Genomic DNA, 20,852 nt, shown 5'->3' with positions numbered 1-20,852 from the left:
AATCAGTGGCCTTCCCTCCCACCCCTGCTTAAACCCGTGAGTTGACATGATCTCTTCTAATAGAATACTGTACTAAATAATAAAGCTAAGGGCACTATTGGAGCCCTATGTGGGCAACTCAACCCTTCAAAGAAGAAAACACTATTCTGAAGCCCTGGACGCTCAGAACCTTGCCTGTCAAATGTGAGACAGTGTTCAAAACATTGTCTATCATTCAATGTCTCCTAAAATTAGCCCCACATTCTTTCAGAATTTAGAACCAGGACATTTTTTTTATGCCCTAAGAATAGGGGATAGTGGGGAAGTGCACTTCCCTGTTTTAAATGATGAGAGCTATGGTAATTTGGCATGTTTCCTTTTTTGCCTTAGCTACCAGGAAGCTCCAATTAGATTTTCTGTTAATTGCAATAATATGCAATTTATCCTTTGGATTAATATGTTTGATAATGCCCTTCTTCAATCTTGGTTTCCTCTTTGATTTCTATTATTGTAGGTGTCCTTTGTTTAAGCTGTTCAAACCATCTTTGGAAAGAGGTAGATATTTCTATAAGGAGAACAGACTCCTTAATGCACATTCATGGCCACAAAGCTGGGTAAGCCATGCAAAGAGTACATTTTTTTGGCAGGAACCCACATTATATCAGCACCATCTTCAGAGATAAAGGACAGCCTTCTGTGTTCCTTCCCTGCCTCTTCCCCTGGAACCACCCTCACAAGGACAAAGTGTCCAGGGAATTCTTTAATCTCTTCTCTTTTAATTGGTGAGAGAAAGTAGTGCCACTCATCAGTGCTCTAAGTTAGAGGGATTTAATTAGATCTAATGACCAGATAAGTGGAGAATTCTGAGTAAGGATCTTTGGGGACTGAATGGTATGAAGAGGATTATGTTGTTATATTTCCCTGTACTTGTTGCCATGGCTGAGGCCACAATGGAAAGAGACACAGGGCACTAACAAGTGTCAGATGTGGATGCTGTTGGTGGGGAAGGAGTTCATCTTTGCGCCATGGTGGAGAAGGCACTCAAAGCAAAGTGTAAGGTAGGAGTGAGCCCTCAAGAGGATGAAATATTTGATTATACTGCCTGAATCATTCTTACTTTCAGGCAGTCCTGCCTTCTATTTGATCTGTTTCCCAGACTTTCTATCTCCCTGTGACCCTGGCATCTTTCTCACCCTTGAGAAGAGCCACCACTTGGCCCTAGAATGGGTGGAAGTGTTCCCTTGTCAGACTTCCCATGAGCTGCTGCTAAAGCGACCTGTCCCCTTTTGACAAGTCGCCTTTATCTCGTCTGAGCAGGATCATTTTGAATATCCGTGTGCTGTCACTTAGGGCCTGGAGTGTCAGATTTCTCTCCCCTCCAAGATCATCTGTCACAGTGAGTGGGGTATTCTAGTCCCAAGACCCCCAAGGGAAAGTTCTGGGGGCAGAAGGGAAACGTGGGGGACACAGGGATTAAAGTCAGTCTGCAAATACTCCAGGTCTGACTCATTCTCAAATGGGGGGAAGGGGATGAATTCTTCCCTAGAGAAAGGTCAGTTGAAGCCATGAGGCTTGAGAGGAGGAGAAAGAACTTTTATTGAGTTTTCACCATAAGTTCAGCATTTGGTCAGAAACTCACACCTGTAATATCATTTCATTCTTCTAATATCAGAGACTGGTGCACAATATGTCTTTAATAAGCATAAGTAAAGTGGATGAATAATTGAATTATCCTGAGAGGTATCACTGTCCTTATCAAATAGAACAGAAAACCAAGGTTTAGGAAAAATGAACAATTTGCTGAAGTTTACTCACCAGTGGAGCTAGGATTTGAACCTAGGTCGTTCTTTCTGATGCCAAAGATCACTCTCTTTCCAGTTCAACATGAGTGCAAGACATTGCCACAGCCCTCTCTGGGCCCTCTCCAAACCAGAGCCCATTGAAACGAGGTTTGTGTGTGGTTTGATCTCATTCGACCTCAGTTTGCTCATCGATAAAATGCACTGGCTAGCGCAGTGCTTTTTGATGAAGGAAATGGCCACCATTTTTCTTCTTCCCAGAGATACAGTAAAGCTGAGATAATTTGTATGGAGGCCACCTTTCCTCTAAATCCAAACCCCCATACTTGGTGATAAACAGCATTAATGTGATAACTCTATGTATATGGATCTCTGTGCCAGGAGATGGATTTACATATGTGCTAAATATATTTCACCAGTACCTAAAAGTGATGCTTTATATCAATGCCTCTGGACACCTGGTAGCAGCAGCTCATGTCATTAAGGAAACAAAACAGACACACACACACACAAACACACACACAATGCAAGCACTCTGGGAACACAGTAATGATAGGAGATAGATGCGGAGGACTCTGGCAGGAAGGTCCCACTTACAAATATAAATAGCAAATAACCTCTTGTTCCAACTCTCTGTAAGGTTCTTAGAGATGCTGAAAAGGACCTGTCAGGGCTATCTTATCCCTTTACTTCTCAGAATTATTCAAATGAAAGTAGAGTTTAGGGCCAAATTATTTGAGTTGGCTACATCTTCTGGTTTCATTTGGCCAAGGAAAGACCTTTATGGTTTTGAAGGTGAAAAATGCCAGTTAGTGAGCCCTATGTTAAAGCCTAGGGGGTTCCTGAAATACACTGATCACCCTTCCCCAGAATAATTGTTAACTTTCATCAAGCAAGTTATTATGTTCCAGGACTTATACCGAGGGCTTCAAATAAATGATCCCACTGACTTCTCACACCAACTCTATGAATTTTATTATGCCCATTTTACAGATGAGAACATTGAAACTTAAGAGATTAATAACTTGTCCACAGATGCTCAACTAGCTAATAATCAAGAGAAGAAAGGTGTGAACCGAAGACTTCTGAGTTTTAAATATGCAAGACCACAGACTTCAGTGAGATTCATGTTTTTGAGGATACTGCTCTGCTGGGATGAAAGGGATAGGTAAGGAGATTTAAGAGAAAGAAATTTCACAAATTTTTTTACAATCATGTACAGTGTACCACGGAGAGTACACAGTCATGTGGCATCTTGGACTAAGTTCTCTAAAAAGCAGACAGAAACAGAACAAGCCATAATTCTCTTCGTTCATGCATTCATTCATTCATGCCTTAATTCAGACATCGAACCAACATGTCCTGTGCTATTCACTGGAAATAAGAAATTAAATAACACCTGGTCTCTACAGTCAGGAAGCTCACAGTCTAATCTGGGGAGACCAACTAGTAAATTAATGATGACACTGCCATTACATGCTTTGGTGGATGGAAACTATGCAAGCCCAGAAGAGGGACATCCAGACTAGAAAGAAATTAAAGTGATGGAAGGAGAAAAAGCCTTTGAATTTAAGGGAAAAAAACTGGATTTGAGTTCTGTTAGTGTGATTCTGAGCCAGTTCAAACTCTTTTTTTTTTTTTGCCGGATTACAAAAATACCAGTCTAATGATATTACCAATCATAAAAGAGCTGGGTAGAGGATACAATGAGTTAATGTGAATGAAAGCACTATTACTCATCACCATAATCGCAAAGATAGAAAATACGGGAAAGGTAAGTATGAAAAGGTATAAAAACAATGTAAATGTTTCTATAATACAGGATTAAGTAGCAGTATAATAAAACAGGTATGGATGCTCCAAGGAAATGAGAAATCCCTGGAACTTTGAAATCAACAGCCACCTTTTTAGGGACCAGATTTGTCCATTTGGGATTGAGGAGAAAAAGTATTTTCAGAAATTGGCAGGTGTAATTCTCCCTAGAGTAGGAGGATGAAAAAACATAATTATATCTCAGAGAAATCAATCAATCAAATCCTAAGTATCTACTGACCACAGCCATGTGCCCAGCACTGTGGTGATTTCTATGTAGAATTTCAAAGAGCTAATGAGTTAGTTGGAAGGAGAAGAATAACAAATATTAAATAATTAACTATTGTACCAAACTGCAACTAACTCTGGTCACTGTGGGAGTAGGAAAAATCTAGTGTAAACTCAAGCAATGAGAGACGCTTTCATGGAAGAGATGAGAACTGAATTACATCTTAAAAAAAAAGCTAGGGACTTCCCTGGTGGTGCAGTGGTTAAGAATCCGCCTGCTAATGCAAGGGACACGGGTTCAATCACTGGTCCAGGAAGATCCCACATGCCGTGGAGCAATTAAGCCCATGCGCCACAACTACTGAGCCTGCACTCTAGAGCAGGGAAGATCCCACATGCCGCAGAGCAACTAAGCCCGTGTACCACAACTACTGAGCCTGTGTTCTAGAGCCCACGAGCCACAACTACTGAGCCCATATGCCACAAGTACTGAAGCCCGCACGCCTAGAGCCAGTGCTCCGCAACAAGGGGAGCCACTGCAGTGAGAAGCCTGTGCACCGCAACAAAGAGTAGCCCCCACTCTCCGCAACTAGAGAAAGCCTGCCCACAGCAATGAAGACCCAATGCAGCCAAAAATAAATAAATTTATTTTTAAAAAATAAAAGCTAAGATTTGGAAAAGCAGACAGGAAAGTAAAAGAGGATGAGGAAAAGAATGAAGGGGAAAGAAGGAGGGGGGAAAGGGTAGAAAAATTGGAGAAAAATCATGAAAAGTGGAAACAAAGGGAAGAGAGGAGTGAAGAGAGGAAAGAGCTCAAATAAAAGATTTAGAGCATTTGCAGAAGGAGAGGTTGGAATGGATCTGGGAGGGCTTGGCTAGAAAATTATTGAAGCAGAGTCAGTGACAGCAGAATAGGTTGGATGAAACCAAATTATATCCTGAGCTGAGGCATCAGGATTTGATGCTTCTGGTCAGTTCATACCAGGGACTGTCGTGATAGAAGAAGTTTTGCTTGGTAACAGAATGAGGGGTAGCCTGGGGGTAAGCAGGAATGAGAAATAGAAAGCCCGAATCAGAGACTCAGTGATCTCTGCTCCATTAATGAGGGTGCATCTGCAAGAACAAAGAGGAGAGGGCAGATCTGAGGGGAAATGATAGGCCTGGGAGTATTAGAAATAAAAATGAGAAATAGAGAAGAAGAAAAAGTCAAAGAATCCTGCCAAGAGTCTACGAGGCTGGGAAACCGGAAGAAAAATGGTACTTCTGGGGGGAAAATTAAGCCTTTGGAAAGAAGAAATATGGTGACTTTAAGTTAGAATGTGTCAGTTTGAGGTGATGGGAAAGTCACTCCAATGGAAAAAATCATATCATATAAGCAGTTGGGATAATGAGATTGAAATGGCAGTGGTGAGATCAGGGCTGGACATGTACACAAGAGAGATGTACTGAAGATGATAGTCAACAAGCTCTTGGAGAAAGGGGTTAGAGGGACAAAGGAGAAGAGCTAAAAAGGTCCCCAGAGACTCCTCACATTTAGGAAGGCACGATAAAAAGGAAACATTAAAGAAGACAGATAAGGAGCAATTCCAGAGGATGGCAGCACAACCCCCAAAATTTGATATACAGAGATCAAAGTAGGGGAGAATATCACAAATGAGGGAAGTATCCATAGTGCCACACAGCTCTCTGATGATGGAGCAGAGGGCTAAAAAGCCTATTTGTTCTTCACGAAGGCATTTCAGTCTAATTTGAGAGCAAACACCATCTTGTATGGAAACCAAGATTAGGATGTCAGGAAGTGACAACATCTGCAAAGAACAAAAGCTTGAAAAGTTTACCAGGAAAAAGGAAGAGGGGAAATTAGAAGGTATGGTAGGATCAAACACAGGGCTTTCTGAGATATGGAGACTATAGCACATGGAGAGAAAGAGACTGAAGCTGTCGGAGATGGAGGAACCAGCGAGATCTCATGGAAGCAAAATTCCACAGGAGGCATGGGTCCAGAGTTCACAGGAAGCAGTTATCTTTAAATAAGAGGAAAGAAGCCTTTTCCTTTGAGGATAAAGGGAAAAAGTCCACTTCAGAAACAGAGCTTTTATATTGTGAGAATGAGTACATGAGATGTTCCCAAAGAATGCTTTAATCTCCCACTGATCTGAAATGGCCATGTAGCACAAGTGAGGGGAAAGCTTTGATGGGTTAAGTTACCGAGATCTTCAGATTGTTATTGCAGCATAACCCAGCCCATCCTGGCTGAATACAAGGATAAAGTTGCCTCCTGAGAATAGAACAGCAGGAGTAATTGGGTTTTTAAGGTGGAAAAGGGTATGAAATTACAACTTCAGTAGTATCCAAGTGATTCCAAAAGATTCTTTTTCCCAACATGTGTTTCCAAAATTTCAAACCTATAGACAAGTTAGGAAACTGGTATAATGACCACCCATAGACCCTTCACCCAGATTCACCAACTGCTAACGTTTTGCCACATTTTCTTTCTCTCTCTGTGTATAATGTATGTAGACACACACACACACACATGCACACGCACGTTTTTTTCCCTTTCTTTCCTTCCTTTTTCTTTTTTTCTTTAAAAAGAACATTTGAAAGTAAGTAGCAGACATCACACCAGTTCACTCTGAGTATTTCAGCACATGTTTTTTAAGAATAAGGATGTTCTCCTATAGAACTACCATACCATTATTATACCAAGAAAATTTAATACTAATACAATAATTTTATCTAGTATACATCCATATTCAAACTTTCCAACTGTTCTTAAATTTACTTTATAGCTGTCCCCCCACCCCATTTATGATCCCATGAAGGATCATACATTATATTTGGGACATATATATGTATCCAAAAGCAGTAAGGTTGCCTAGGCAGAATTTGGATAGTCTGACCCTTTAATGAGCCAGATTTGCCCTGTGGGGAAATAGGAGCTATAGTGTGTACAGAGATCTGCTTGGTTGGATAACACAGGCCTTTGCCTGAAGTTATCTGTAAATGTATCGTTGTAGTGGTGGTAGTGATGAGAAGATGCTGATAAGGATGAAAAGGAAGATGAACGGGGCATAGCATCAAAGGAAAATGATAATTTTTAGATATTAAAGGGCCAAAAAAGAAAAAATTAGAAATATGATTTGGCAATATAAAAATTAATATTAATTAGACTCTTTATATGCTACCAAAAACGTTTAATTACTATGCATTAAATAAGAAATCATTCAATGTATGTGAAATTAATTTGTTCTAAGTTCTCTCCACATATATGCTCAATTTGCAAGTAGCAACACCTCTCAACTTTAATTAGAGTTGACATTGGGGATGGAATATTTATTTATGGACCAGGTGCCATTAAAGAAGAATGGGCTATGTTCACTGTAGGGAATGCTAAGGGGGATTTAAGATATAAGAGATTGAGAAACCTAGAATCTCAGAGCTAGTGTGACCTTTGTGGTTATTTCTTTCAATAGATCCCTTTATATCACAGGGATTTTCAATGGCTATAATACAAGGCTGTGTGCTACTCTCAGTATTTCAAGAAGACTAACAGGAATGCTATATATACTCATGATAAGGGTGCACAGTCTAGATAAAATATCAGCGTTTTTTAATTTTTTTGTTTTATCTTTGCGTGGAATTAGATTAGCTCGTTACAGTAACATCGGTGATCTTCTGCTTACCAAATGTCCAATAGCAGCTAAATATGTCTTTGATGGATGGAAAAAAGATGGACAACAAATAAACTTTTCTTTAATCCAAGAGTTTATTTTGGTAGAAGAGATTTTTCGAAACAAGGGAAAAGGGCAGAGTGCTGAGGGAACGAATAGTATAAGTCCTCAGAGTGAAAAGATAGAAAAGCCCTCTTCTTGTTCCCAAACCCTCATTTTATAAGATGACGAGATTGCCCAAGTGACATACCTAAGTTCAGGCAGTTATTTACCAGAAGCAATGAATAGCAATCCTTCTAGTATATCAAAGGTTAGTTGAGGAATAAATTTAGTGAGCTAAAATGGGATGTCCCTGGTGACAGAAGCTCTCGAGCAGGGAAGCCAGACAGGAAATCATTGCTTACAAACCAAGCAGGGTGACGGTGTCCTGATTTCAAGCAGCAGATGGATTGTAGCATTTACGTAGGTGGTACGATCAGTAGGTCTCAGTGACTGAGTAGCTCTTGGCTTGGGGACTTGAGAATGGTGGGGAAGAAAGGAAGCATCAAAAATGACATCAGATTCGAAATGGCAGCTTTTGTGGAGGGAACACAAGAGGAGAAATAGAATTGAAGACAAATATTAGAAAATTACCTCAGAAGACCTAGGAAGGCTGAGATTCTAAGATTCACTTCTGGTCCTAAAGGATTCTTGGGTCTTTCTGAAACCAGGGACAGGAAGATTAAGCAGCCTAATATCCAGTTCTGGGCAGTTAGAGGCCTCTGCTCAAGGTAGACGCCAGGGGTCAGTGCAACCCCATATTCTCTATAAGGAGACATTAGTCCCTTTCCTTGAGTGTCTGTTCATTACCAAGAGAATTTAAGAGAACACCAAAAGGCAAATTCGTTTATGATAACAGCATTTACAAGCAGTTGTAATTATAGTGTACAGAAAACAATTATTCCCTCCTAAAATTGCTCTTTTAAGTTTCTCTTATTTTTCCCATAGCGAATGTTAAATAAGCTTCATTGCCTCACATACTGCCTTGCATAGGTGCACTGAGGCTCCTAAACATTAGATTAGGAAATACACATCACACTCACGCCCACGTTACACAGACTGGCTCTGGGACAGCATGATAGGTGCCCCTGATGGAACCCCCAACCCAGCCCCATCGCAGGCACAGCTCCCAGAGATGCATAACTTAAGCCCTGCCCAGCCACGTGGAGAACACCACTCCTCTCCCAAAATCTACCTCAAGAGCCACCTCTGCTATGAAACCTTTCCTTCCCGAACCCGCAAAGAGACGTGGCCACCCCATTCTTTATGCCGCCTTGTTCCCAGAGCAGACATTTTTCCACTGCGAAACTTTCATCAACTTCTTTGTTTACACATCAGTCTTTACCTACAAGATCTTACGTATAATACCTTGAAGGCGAAGGCCTTACCTTCTGTGTTACCAGTCCCCAGTGACTGGCACCCAGAAAAGCTTAATAAATCAGTTTGGGGTTAATAAATGAATGATTAATTCTGAAGAGGACTGGACAGTGTATATGGAGAGACAAGGAAGAAGGCAAGGATATAGCACCAATGAAGACCTTTGGTGCAAAGGAAAAATCACGAGGTGCCTTTCTTGGTCTGAGGTCCTTCTAGAGACGTAATAGACACGATGCACGAGACTGCATCGTGGGGTGCTCTGGATGTCAGGCAGAGAAATTTAGACTTGATGAGACAAATGATAGAAGATCATGGTGGATTTGGGTTCTGGTAATTGTGAAAAATAGCTGACTTTTGATTTCTCTCTCAGGCCATAACCGACACAATACTCTCCTAACTCATCCAGTTTGGGCCACAAAACTGGATGCTTTCCCAAAATGTCGGCTTGCAAATAGCTCAGTTTCCATATTTCCAACCTCTGCCAAGGAAAGTGGGAGAAGCAACAGGAGTCAGGAGCTGAGTGTACCTGCTTCCTGAGGACTTCAGGGACAATTTGGTGCTTTTGCAGAAATGCATCCCATTCCAAAATGAGAGATCTTGATGGGGATGCAGAGAAACAGTGCACAACAGGGTCTCTAATTCTACCTTTCAAGAGAATAGGTGTCCAGAGGAGAAGGGCAGGGATGAGAAACAAAACAAGTCTTCATAATCAGGAGCAATGACATTTAATAAAGTGATTAGTCAGTGACATTAAGTAAGTTCTCAGGTCATGTTGGAGTGATTAATGTGGGTGGATGGAGGCCAGGATCTGTTAGGGGAGGGATGTGGAGGGTTGTTCTTTTGATTAAAAAGGGTGTGTTTGGGGGAGCGGTTGAAATTTCAGGGAAGTTTTATTAATTGGTTGTCCTTGGCCTTAAGATGGTCTTGACTATTAAATAGCTCTCTCGTTTCACAGTGAGAGGGAGGAGTTCCAGGTGGCGGACAGAAGGAAGGTGCTGGCATCAAAAGTCCTTTGCTGGAATCAGATACTTTATGGTTGCAGACACTTTGGACTCTTCTCTATCCACTGACATTTCCTTGTCTTGGCTCAAATGCTAAAGGAGTTTCTTCTGTATTGCTTTATTTTCCCTTTTGCTACCAGTGGATGGACAGTCCTGAGAATCACTGTAGCTTCATATTTGAGTGCCTATCTATAAGCCCTCTGCTGGTGAGAATGGAGAAAAGAGGCCCGAGTTTTCATTCTCCATCTGGTTTGGGAGCTCCACAAAAAAATCAAGGGAGATAAAGGAAGATGGGTAGAAGTTTTGTTAAGCAAAGCCTCCAGTACCTTGTTGAAAGCAGTGACCCTTAGAAAAGTGCTTATGTCTACAGACTTTCGGTATTAATGGGAAACCAATGATTCCCAGGATTTGGGATTTCATGAACCAGTGAAAGTTTCTGGATTTCATAGGTCAATAAATTTTTTTTTTAAAAAGGAATGTCAATTCTTTATATCACCGAATAAAGCAATAACAAATAAATTACCATTCACCACTCACAAAATTACATAAGATATAAAAGGTAAGAAAAACATAAAATGATTAAAGGAAATTAAATATAATACAATTTGCTTTATGAAAAACTTACTCTTTATCCTAATTTTTCTCATTTGTAGCTTACTTTTTTAAATTTATTTTTTATTGAAGTATAGTTGAATTACAACATTGTGTTAATTACTGCTGTACAGCAAAGTGACTCAGTTATACACATATATACATTCTTTCTCATATTCTTTTCCATTATGGTTTATCACAGGATATTGGATATAGTTCCCTGTGCTATACAGTAGGACCTTGTTGTTTATCCATTCTATATATACCAGTTTTCATCTGCCAATCCCAAATTCCCAATTCAACCCTCTCCTACGCTCTTCCCCCTTGGCAACCACCAGTCTATACTCTATGTCCCTGATTCTGTTTCTGGTTCATAGATAGATTCATTTGTGTCATATTTTAGATTCCACATATAGGTGATATCATATGGTATTTGTCTTTCTGACTTACTTCACTTAGTATGATATAGTTGCATCCATGTTACTGCAAATGGCATAATTTCATTCTTTTTTACAGCTGAGTAGTATTCCATTGTGTATATGTACCACATCTTCTTTATTCGTTCATCTGTCAATGAACATTTGGGTTGTTTCCATGTTTTGGCTATTGTAAATAGTGCTGCTATGAACATAGGGGTGCATGTATCTTTTTGAATTATAGTTTTGTCTGGATATATGCCCAGAAGTGGGATTGATGAATCATATGATAGTTCTATTTTTAGTTGTAGCTTACTTTTTGACCAACAAAATACTCGTCCACATAACTGGGAGAAGGCTTAGCATAAACACAAGCTCTGACACACCAGCAGAAACTGACTTGATATGCAGAACAGCAATAGCTGACACTCCATGAGCACTCACTAGGTGTCTGTAAAATGGAAGTAGTAAAACTTACAATGATTTATTTTATATGGATTTTTACATGTATTAATTCATTTCATCTTCACAACACCCCTAGAAGTGACTACTATTATTACCCTTATTTTACAGAGAAGAAACTGACATATAGATACGTTAAATAACTTGCCCAAGTCTTACAACAGGGCCTGGTGGAGCCAGCATTCAAACACAGGCCATCTGAAGGAGGCACAGAGCACCGCTGTGGGTTACCTGACTGAAATGGAAACAACCTGCATGGGAAGAGCCAACTAATCAGTGTGAATTCTAGATTGGAATTAGAAAGAAAAGTGTGTGTGTGTGTGTGTGTGTGTGTGTGTGTGTGTGTTTGTGTACAGCAGATAGGATGTGGACCTGTGTACGTGCCCTTCTTCCGGTGATTAAAAGACATCTTCATAGCCATGTAAATGTTATCATCTCATTTGATTCTTCAAAAACCCTTGTGAGTATGAGAGAATATATTTTAAGACATCCATTTCAAGATGGGGAAATCTGTAGGAAAATCAGATATTATTATTAATAACTATAATAGCTAATATTTACTATCACTTTCACATGCATCAACATTAGTCCTGACAATAACCTAGGTAGTTTCATAAGATTATTACACAGATTAGTGCTGCTTTATTATTTAACAGATTGGTGCTGTTTTACAGATTGAACTGGGACTCAGACGGGTAAAATGAGTTGCCCAAGATCACAGAGTTAGTGAATGGTGCTAGGATTCCAATCAGAGATGGATATGAGTTCCTTGGGGCCTGGATCTTCTGGGGTTTTCTGGAAGAAAAAGAATACATAATTAAAAAGACAAAATTAGGTGTCAGAGTAAAGACTTATTTAGAGCAAGAAAGGAAATCATAACAAATTTACACATATTTAAAAGCTGATACAAACCAAACATTACAAAATCCAGAAAAAATAACTGATTTTTATTAATTAACTCCCTGACACATCTCTATCTCCTCCCTCATTTTTTTTCTTTTGGTTATCCAGTCTTTGGTTTTGGGGTTTTGCTTTGTGTGTGTGTCTGTGTGTGTGTTTAATTATACCAGAGAGACTTTCTTTTCTTAAGCTTTTTTTGATGTGGACCATTTTTAAAGTCTTTATTGAATTTGTTACAATATTGCTTCTGTTTTATGTTTTGGGTTTTTTTGGCCATGAGGCATGTGAGATCTTAGCTCCCCAACCAGGGATAGAACCCACACCCCCTGCATTGGAAGGCAAAGTATTAACCACTGGACTGCCAGGGAAGTTCCCAGAGAGACTTTATTCAATGAAGAACAACATATATATGGATTTATAACAGGAATTTGATCTTACACATTTGTGGAAGCTGACTAAGCATTTTGTAAGGTTCATTCTTCACATCTAGGGCTGGAGATTACAGGCCACTGGGGAGACACTTGGGAAGGGACAATGGATGTAAAGAGGGAGATCCAGGACAAATTGGGGCCAACATAAGGAGTTGAAAACTCATGAGATGGACAGAAAATCATATTTGTTCTTGTTGCTTCTGACATAGTGGTATGGATATCTGGCAGACCTGAGGTCTTTCATCTTGGAGTTTATCATGCATACATGTCCCTGGTTGTTGTAGAAGCTGGCAGCATGTCCAGGGCACGGCGGAGTCATTGCAGTCCACCTGCTGCATTAATGCCAAATTGACTCAGCAGATCACCAACAGCATGCTGCTGCTTCACTTCCACCTTCTAAATCTTCCACAAGAATCTCCCTGTGGCCCATCACAATCACAAATATGTAAGAGTGAATATTCTGGGGAATGTATTTCAGCCTATTTAAGTTGACACACAACAAAGCGGTGTCATGTTTTCTGCTGATGTTGGTTAGCTGTTTAATAAATGGCAAACGGTGTTGAGTTCTCTAACTATATTTGTATATTTTTTCTACTTCCCCTTCTCTGTACATTTCAAAATATTTCCAATAAAAATATAAAATAGTGACCTCACTTATATGTGGAGTCTACACAGCAAAACAAACAAAACAGAACAGAAACAGACTTATAGATCCAGAGAGAAAACTGATGTCTGCCAGAGGGGAGCAGAGCGGGGGATTCAGTGAAATAGATGAAGGGGATCAAGAGATACAAATTTCCAGGGCTTCCCTGGTGGCACAGTGGTTGAGAGTCCACCTGCCGATACAGGGGACACGGGTTCGTGCCCCGGTCCGGGAAGATCCCACATGCCACGGAGCGGCTAGGCCCATGAGCCATGGCCACTGAGCCTGCGCGTCCGGAGCCTGTGATCCGCAACGGGAGAGGCCACAACAGTGAGAGGCCCACGTACCACAAAAAAAAATAGAGATACAAATTTCCAGTTATAAAATAAATAAGTCACAGGGATGTAATACATACTGTAAGGAATAGAGTCAATTATACTGTAATTATACTATAATAATTTTGTATGGTGATAGTGGTGATCATTTTTTAATGTATTTGATTGTCGGATCACTATGTTGTACACCTGAAACTAACTTAATATTGTACATTAATTATATTTCAATAAAAAATATATTTGTATATACATATATATATAGCCACTTAATGTCTGTTGTTTTAGTGGTTATTTACTCTTTGATTGCCTCTTCACATAAAATCCAGGTGGAAAGAGCCCTTAGTCTTAACTGATTGCAGTTTTATTTATATATATATAGTAAAAATAACTAAATATATATTTATAAAATATAAGTTTTTATATTTTATGTTTGGTATACATTTATCTATCTATATAAATACATATATAATATATACAGATTTTTTTTACTAAAATATATAGCCATGTGACTGTATTGCTAGGGCCTCTCCCAGGGCCTTGGAAGGAACCCATGCAAATGAAGGACCCTGGCTTACATTTTCTCCTGGTTCTAGCCCAGGTTTGTCTCCAAAGCCCAACCTCTTGACCACTCAACTGCTTCTTCAGTGAGAGAGTCAGGACCAGAATTCCGGTATGACACAAATACACATGCTCTCTGCTCTGTTTAAAGAATAACTGTGTATCCCAGACTTCCACTGTGATCCAGCTAATGCATCAACGTATCTGAGTAAGTTCACTCATACTTGTCCAAGAACATGTCCTGCTTATCGCTCAAGAAAAATGTGAACATTCAACCAAACCTCTCAATCCTATGTTAAAGGAGAAGCAGATGAACATTTGAAAGAAAGCTGAGATTGTGATTCTTGTTTTAAGTAGGAAGTTGGACCAGATAATCCCATATTGCCTTCCAACAGAGTAATTCCACTTTCCTCTACCTTCCCCAGCAGCAAGAATTCTGCCTGAGTGGAATTTGTCCATCTAATTTTCATTCACCTGTGAAGTCTGCACACATTAGGTTCATTCAACAAGTATCTATTATATACTTGACACAATAGTGAATAAGACAAGCACAGTTGATGGTAAACTCAAGTGTGCTTCTTATACTTTACCACTGAGTTAGAACGTAGAGACAGAGCCCCATGGGTATAAGCTGTTGGTTAAAGATTCTACAAGACTGCTTCCATCAGAGCTGGTGTTAAAGATAGAACATAATAATGATAACAGCAATAGTATCTTTCTTGATCAGTGGCCTTATACCTTGTTCTCTGCCAAGCACGTTGCACAATGTAACTCATCAAATCTCCTCAGTAACCCTAGATGTAGATACTTAACCACTATGCAATCATGGACGCAATGCCTTTCTAAGCAAATGGCAATAATATTCTTGGATCAGTGAAATTCACCTAGGAAATGGGAGAGGTTAATGGATGGAGATGAGCCAAAAGTGTCTGCGAACAATTCCAACACCAACCCAGAATCTGCTCACAAATATTTCCATTCCTCCAGACGCTTTATCCTCTCCACCTTGTAGCAGGGAGGGGGATAAGTCTTTTTAATAATCGATGTCATTTAATGCCAAGGACAATCAAACAAAACTTCCCCTGAAATTTTTACCACCGTTGCTTGCAATTTTTAGTCAAGAAAAACATCTCTTTATTCCTTCCCCAATGACTCCTTGCCTCCGTCCACCCACATTAATCTCTTCAAAATTTCCTGAGAACTTATTTAATGTCAATGCTTAATCACTTTATTAAATGCCACTGCTCCTGAGTGTGAATATTTGTTTTTGTGTTATCTCTGACATCTTCCATAGAGCCCTAATCTAAGAACCCCAACTCTTTTCCAAAAGAACATGAGTTTCCCACTCTGCACCCCATTTGTCACTTTTTGCTGTTAAGACCAAATAGCACAATCTGAGGTACATTAGAAAAACAGCTCTTTCTGACATATCTCCCATTTGGTCTTATTGTCTGAAATCTCTCATAGAAAATTCTTGCTACAGATTAAGCACAGCCTTTTCCAAATCTCTCCCTAGGGATTTGGAGGGGTAACAATAGGGGTAACAATTTTTTTTTTCATTTTTAATTAGTATTCTTTGATCTGAGGAGAGAAATTCCCATTTTTAACTAGTATTCTCTGGTCTGAGAAGAAAAAGGGGCATGAAAATTCTGGAAACTTCAGGAATGAGTGGTTACAGGGATAAAAAGAGTGAAAAACAGAGAAAAAGCTTCTGTCACCAATAGAAATGTGGCCAAAATAAAGCTTTCACTCCATTGACTAAAACCAAAATGTTGTCCCATGACTGGCATAAGACATGTCCTGCCCACCCTCGGGAAGAAGGTAGAAACGTGGAAAGACAGTGGGTTACACAATTGGTACAGGAAGGATCTGCTCTGGAGGGGGAGGATGGTTTCACCATAGTCGATATATATATTTTTTTTCAGAGTCGATATTATCTTGGAGAGAAAAAGGAAACTACACTGTACTTACTAAGTGTTTCCTATATGTTGTGAAGACAAACTCTCTGGAACAAATATTTTTGTTCCAGGGATGAAACATTGGTTCCCATGTGCAGGCCAATGCCAAGTGATTGGTAATGGCTTGTTGCAGAACTGTGTTGAGAAGGATTCTGAGACCTCATCAAGCAGAGCTGGTAAAAGCTGTGATGCATGAACAAGGTCTATTGTGGAGAGAAAAAGAATGTCATGACTTCCAAGTACCTGCTAACCCTGTATTGACATACCAGTTAAACCCCATGCTGCCTTGAGGAGAAGAGAAACGCAAGTAGTAGACACTCACCAAGTCCTCACCTTATAGTTCATTCAATGCTTAAATCTCCTTCCTCACAGAAACTCGAAACTGGTATTGTTGGTTGCATATATTTAAAAGGGATCTTAGAAATCCTCTGCATTTCACTCCTCACTTTATGAATAAGGAAACTAAAAGTAGGAGAAGTGGTTTGCTAATTATATCTTTAGGTTCCAGCGTTTTTTTAATGTACCTTTCTGCAAGTAGGGTCATTTCACTGTATAAAATAAAACCGATTTCTGAGAGGGTCACTACAAAATAAAGACTTCAAAATGTTAAGTTTTTCTGTTGACATCCATTATAGAAATACATATGGCTTTCCTGATGGAGAAAAATTATTGGCTGTTGAGAGAATTATACTTATTTTAAGGATTTAGAAATATAGGAAGAAATCACATTTTAGAAACTCAAAACTAAGTATGAGACTCATAACGAAGCAGAAATCTTTTACTACAGAATGTAAACAAGGACTTGTTTTAATGCTAAGAACTTTACTTTTTTTTCCTCATTTGGTCCACAGCCCTAACAAAGCATTATGATTTCATCCCCATTTAACAGGGAACATGCTGCACAGAGCTAGTCAGTACAGGGCTGAGACGTATATGCAGGCTTGTCTTATTCAATAGTTTTGGCTCTTAACTCCTCTGTTATTGCCTCCTTCTGTGACCTTTGGAAAAGAAGCAGCATCTCATCCTCTATGGAATAATAAAGAGAATTCACAAGTATTACAGAGTCTGAGAAATCCACTCACTGGGCCCAGGAAAAAAAGAAACCATCGACTAGAGAGCATGGAGCAAACACTAAATGGTGGATGTGAGAAGTCAGGAGGGGACTGGCTGTCTCTGGTGCAGACGAATCCACGATGTGATGGACAATAAACAGAATTTATGACTCTTTCATCCCCAACCACTTTAACTCATTCCTGGAAAGATGGAGGTGTGGGACATGGGGAAATACTCTAGAGAAAGGATGTCTTATCATAAAACTATAAAACTTGGGGTTCAGGTAGGTAATATTTTTCATTTCAACTAAGATTGGGATTTGAGGAAAGAAATTAGTTCAACAAACAGCCAAGTGGTTTAATTTCTTTCTAGAACTAGATGATAGAGGAGAGATAGATAGATAGATACAGACAGACAGACATAATACATAGAGAGAGAGAGAGAGATAAGGAAGGTATCTGTCTGCAAAACTAGTATTATGGGATGACATTTGGTTTTGGCTTTCTAGGTTGTGGTTTAAGATACTGAAATGTTGGTCTCTTGGCAGAGAAAAGAGCACACATCCAGTCTATGCAGGCTACCTAGGTGCTTATTGATTTATCAAGCAGACTTTACACTAAAAATAGAGGCAGAGAAAGAAAAATTCCCAGAAATGAATCAGGGCAGCATCTATAACAAGAGAAGAAAAAATAATAGTGAGAGGGATGCCTGGTACTTCATAATGGGAAGAAAAGCTGAGCATAATACTGAAAAAAAATATGTGTAGCCTTAGTACCTCCCACACACAGCTCCTGGGTAATAAACAAAGACAGACATCATCTCTCTGCAAAAGCTTTCTCTTCAACAGCAAACATACTATTAATTCTCCTACTTTAAGAAAACCCTCCTTTGATCCCCTCATCCCCAACCCCATTTCTCTACTCCTCTTTATAGCAAAATCCCTTGAAAGAGTCACCAATTTTCCTTATATTTTCCTCTGTACCTACTCAGTCAAACTCATACCCTTATTGGCTCACCAAAACATCAATGACCTCCACGTTATAAAATCTAAGTCAGTTTTCAGCTTACTTGAACTAAGAGCAGAGCAAAGATCCAACCATATGCATAGCTATAGCCATACTAGTTGTTAAAATACTAAACTATTCCCACACCATTGATAAATAGTCACATTTCTGAGCTCTCTCAGTGCTCCTGCCAACCATTGCTACTCCCTGGAACCCATTCACTACCTTCTCAAAATCCAGAAATTAAAGACTTCATCCTAGGCACTGGAGGGGGCTCTAGGTCCCTGCTCCAGCACTAAGACCAGATTCTTTTCCCATTGATCGATAGTGTAAGTGCCACTTATATTCCCCAAGGGTCCTGACTCCCTGGCATTGCCATCCTTCCATCCCCAAGCAGAGTAGACCATGTCCTGCTCACACTGTGCACAGGCCTGAGGATCTCTGAGTGGTAATGTTTGGGAGGCTCCTGGAATGCCAGCCCACCCACCATGGCTCCCATGAGTCAACCTTAGATTCCGGCTCTAGTTGGCACAGAGATTTGTAGGAAGTGTCCCTGGCAGCACTGGTATTCACGTAAGAAAATGCCTAAGCTCCATATGGCCCCCAAAGCTCTGGCCTAGTGCTGCTGCTGCTTATCCTGGTGTCACTTTCACATGGCTACTAGGACTGTAGCCTCCATGGGACTTTGCCTCAGAAAGGATCTGGAATGCAAACTATTATATATAGGATGGAGAAACAAGGTCCTACAGTATAGCACAGGGAACTATATTCAAAATCCTGTGACAAACCATCATGGAAAATATGAAAAAGAATATATATATGTATAACTGAAAAAATAATAATAAAACTGAAACTCTTTTAGAAAAAGAAAGAAAGGATCTGGGAGATGCTGGGAGAACAGGTAAGCAGGAAGGAATGGGTGGGATACTTGGGGACAGTTTGAGGTCTAGGATACCCAGAGTATAGATCACTGTTGAATTTCACCTCCATCTAATTGGATCAGCTCATTAAAATCCATCCAACACTCACCCATCACAAGAATTAGCAGCAATAATTTTATTAATAAAAATGAGAGCAATCACTTACAGTATTTGCTTTGTCTGGTAAATATCAACTCATTTAGGTACTTAATGCTCATTATCATCTCCATTTTTACAGATAAGATAACTGAGACACAGAGAGGTTATTTAAAACTTGAATGGCAGAACTAAGATTCAAACTTAGTCTGGCACATAGCCAATGTTCTTTTTTTTTTTTTTTTTTTTTTTTTTTTTTGCAGTACGTGGGCCTCACTGTTGTGGCCTCTCCCGTTGTGGAGCACAGGCTCCGGACACCCAGGCTCAGCGGCCATGGCTCACAGGCCCAGCCGCTCCGCGGCATGTGGGATCCTCCCGGACTGGGGCACGAACCCATGTCCCCTGAATCGGCAGGCGGACTCTCAACCACTGCACCACCAGGGAAGCCCTAGCCAATGCTCTTAACTGCTATAGTGCTTTGCCTCTTGTTTGGCCGGAAGGATTGTGTTCCACCCAATTAAATATGACATTCCTAAATGCTTTTCTTGATTTAGTTGATAACATAGATTTTTAATATACAAAATCTCAGTAATATAAGGACTAAAACATTTAGGAGGGTAGAACATTTTTAATATAATTGCATTTCAATAGAAGCTGAGAGGATTTGGCATCATAATCTATATTATTGACATTAATTTGACACTCTAAGTCACCAATGACTATTAATTTAGCGGGGAAGCTTTTGTGTGTTGGATGTAGTCTCTTTTATTAAAGCATAGCTCACAGACAGGGGCATCATTTAGCTAATGACAACCTCTTCAAATGAAAGATCACACCTACAATTTCTAAACATTAACAAATGATTTGGAATTTATTGTAATGATTTGATGAACAATTTACACCATGACTATGGCACATGATGGAATTATAATATATTTAGCTTAGCTTTTTTAAGGATAAAGGGGGTTTTCTTTTGGGTTGTTATATATGCACTTTTACATTAATTTATTTTACCAAGCTGATCACCTCACCTTCCACATCTCCAAACCTTAAATGGCACTTGCATTCCTTGAGTCCTGCCCCCTTCAAAGTCAGCCACGTAGCATCTTCATATCTCCCTTCCTCTGACTTCTGCTTCCACTGTCATTGTCTTTTCTGACTCTGACCCTCCTACCACCCTCTTATAAAGACCCTTGTCACTTGATCCAACCAACTTAATCCAGGATAATCTTTCCTTTTCATGATCTTTAATCACCTCTGCAAAGTCTCTTTTGCTATAAAAAGTAACACATTCACAGGTTCTGGGAATGAAGTCATGGACATCTTTGGGTGCCATTGTTCAGCCAACTACAGTGACTTTCTTAGTAGACCTTCTCCAACTGAAATATTCAAGCTTGCAGATCTCATTCCCCCACCAGAGAGCCCTAGCCTCCTTTTCTGCTTAATTTTTCTCCACAGCATTTATCATCACCTGACACACTGTATATTTAAAATTTGTCTAGAATGAAGGTAAGTGGGCTTTGTCTCTTCTTTTCACTGCTGTATGACGAGTGCCTAGAAGAGTACCTAGAAAATA

The sequence above is a fragment of the Mesoplodon mirus genome (assembly GCF_964341445.2).
Source record: "Mesoplodon mirus genome assembly, chromosome: 7".
In the NCBI taxonomy this organism is placed as follows: domain Eukaryota; kingdom Metazoa; phylum Chordata; class Mammalia; order Artiodactyla; family Ziphiidae; genus Mesoplodon; species Mesoplodon mirus.
This window is presented reverse-complemented; position numbering follows the sequence as displayed.